At 34.9% G+C, this 2,852-nt stretch overlaps 1 long non-coding RNA gene across 1 annotated transcript; it reads right to left on the bottom strand.

Moving 5' to 3' along the window:
* Positions 1-2,099: 2,099 nt before the first annotated feature.
* Positions 2,100-2,498, bottom strand: LOC111641528. The gene is made up of 2 exons (XR_002759421.1): positions 2,375-2,498; positions 2,100-2,270 (listed from the first exon to the last, which is right to left on the bottom strand). It is a non-coding gene; the product is annotated as an uncharacterized LOC111641528 (long non-coding RNA).
* Between the last annotated feature and the right edge of the window lie 354 nt (positions 2,499-2,852).

A 2,852-nucleotide genomic window follows, 5' to 3' on the forward strand; every position in this document is an offset into this window, starting at 1 on the left:
GGATTTATTACCCCCTACCCCTGAGTAAGAAATAGTAAGAAATCATTGACCCCCTCCCACCCCAAAATACCTTACGTAATTTATGGACGGCCCCTAAGTAATGTCCAAAACATCACTTTTGATAAAACTGGATCGTTTCTGCTGCAAAGGTACAGATCAAAACATCGAAATTTTGATGTAACAAATGAAAATATGATGATCAAATAATTAAATGCATGATGAAAATATGAGGATCAAATAATTAAAACACAGGTTATGATTGGTGTAAAAAAATTAGATTTTACGAATACGCGAGCTGTTCACAGCCTGGCACACGTATTTGTAAAATCTAAGTGACTCGTATGACATGGAATTCATATAATACGGAATTATCAACAGTGTTATAGAGGAGTCTACTGTACTTTTTTGTATTTTTAAGGATGGACTTTGTGTATTGGTGTCGAATTTGACTGGGTTTTAGCTGGAATCGCACCAAGCACTATCTTCGAGACACCGCTCGATCGTCAGTGTTTTCTGTATTGTATTGTATTGTGTTATTGTATTGTGTACCTATTACTCCTGTGTATTTTACCTTTATATTATAATTAATTATGTATTTTGTAACACCTATATCTATCTGTATCTTTATTATTGTAATTTGTTATCACCGGGTAGTGCTCACTGCGGAACCCGGCATGTACCATTGTGTGCGTTAATAAAGAAATGAATGAATGAATGTACTGTTGGAGACGACTTTTGCGCATTCCATGGACAGCGCGCATTACCAACAAAACTGTCTTCCGAAAATCTCACTGGAAGTCCAGATAAACAAACATAAATTGTCTTTTTTTGGTCATATAATGAGAACCAGCTCCCCTGAGAAGGCGGTCAAGCTGGGATGGTTAGCGAGAAAAAGCGCGAGGCCGACCAAGGATTCGGTGGCTCCACACAATCAAAAGTGACACTAATTATCTATAACTGAATTGAAGGAGGCTGCGCAGGATACAGAGGCATGGAGAGCTTCGATCCATAGAGTGACCGAGAGTTGGACACAACTAAGCTGATAGGATAGAATAGAAGTTATAAATATTCTAGTTTTAAATCATTTAATTTTAATATGTTAAATAAATTAATTGCCTGGGCTTCTGCAGTAGCTTTTTCACTTTCGTCACTGTCTGATTTTTAAAAAAATTCCACGTTAGATTTTGATGATTTTGGTGTCAAAATACTCAGGGGAATTCTGGCATGTGCATAAATTACTTTTTGGAAAATATTATTGACTCAGATAAAAGATATATTCAAAAAACGGAAGTGTCGACTTTCGCCTCTTTGATGCTTAATAACAAAAGCGTATTTTGGCAGTTTTGGATGCTGTTTCTTAAAATATAAATCTACATAGTTGCTTGATATTTTTCCAGAGTTTGGTGATTTTCGGTTGACCTACGGAAAAGTTATCCGAGTTCAAAGAAAAAGGAACCAGATTTACATCCCTCATCCCTACTAGATGGCGTCACATTACCCATCTCTAATAAGGGAATGCTTCTGAAACTTTCTGGAATATATCCTAGCAGTTTGTGGTACTGGCATTATTCTGGAACCTTCTGGAACTGGAGCGCAAGGTTGGATCTGTCTAAGATTGTTGAGGTCCAATGTGTGAGGCCCCAAAAAATGAATTGAAATTAAATATTTATTATTAGAAATTTATTAAAACGAAACTAGAAAAAATCGTCTATTGTTAAAAACCGATCAAAGATCGAATTAGTTGTGTTAGTCATATGAAACCACGACGAGAGAAAAAAAAAACTTTATTGATGTAAACGGAACGCAATAATTTTAAACGATTAATAATTGTAAACACGACCTCCAGTAGAGATGGACCTTTGAAGAGTCGCTCATATGAACATAATTAGAACATAGAAATTTTGAAAAGAGGAAAGATTAATGACGAAAAAGGACATCGCGTCGTGTCGTTAAATTTCAAAAACGTCACAGACTAGACAACAATGGTGGAAAATATGAGCGCAAGTTTCAAAGTTCCATCAACATTTTGCATCCAGAATAACAGATGGTGTCAAGTAGATTCTTCAAGGTGGATCTTTCTCGTGACTCGAAAAGGAATCGTTTNTTTTTTTATAAGCTTTTGGTGAAGATATACTATTTCCAACAGTGCACTCAACATCGATGCTTTTTGCAATAGGAAGAGGAGTATTATCATGGTTAGGAGCCAAATTAGTTATCATTTTTGTAACGATTTCAGACTCTTTCTTTTGATTGACTAGGTTATAATTATTCTGTTTCATAAAAAGAATAATTACAGTATATATATATCAAGTTCATAACACTTTATTGATTAGAAAGCAAAAAAGTATAAAAAGCAACTTAATATACAACATACCTTACTAAAATATGACAATAAGCCAACTTTTCTTTTTTTATCTTGAGTGTCGTAATGGTTTATACGTTGTTGTATAAAAGTACTGAATCCGTTTGTATCAGTGCCGTATCGAGCTTTTGCTTCGGTCCATACTAGATTTGCATCTTTTTGTACGTTATCACTTTTCTTGTTGGCATGTGCTTTTTTATATGACTTGAAAAATCTTTGGTAAACATCATCTAAGTTTATTTTTTGCATTTCTACGTCTAATATATTATCACGTCACACGAGATGGCGTTAGTACAACGAGCGTTCTTAACAGAAACCACCCAATTAAAGCCAAATTCAAAACTCCAGATTCAACAAAATAAAAAAAAATAAATTTAAGAATATTACGTAAGACTGGATTTATTACCCCCTACCCCTGAGTAAGAAATAGTAAGAAATCATTGACCCCCTCCCACCCCAAAATACCTTACGTAATTTATGGACGGCCCCT

Source organism: Centruroides sculpturatus, unplaced genomic scaffold, assembly GCF_000671375.1.
Source record: "Centruroides sculpturatus isolate CEXI.00-Female unplaced genomic scaffold, Cexi_2.0 scaffold1605, whole genome shotgun sequence".
In the NCBI taxonomy this organism is placed as follows: domain Eukaryota; kingdom Metazoa; phylum Arthropoda; class Arachnida; order Scorpiones; family Buthidae; genus Centruroides; species Centruroides sculpturatus.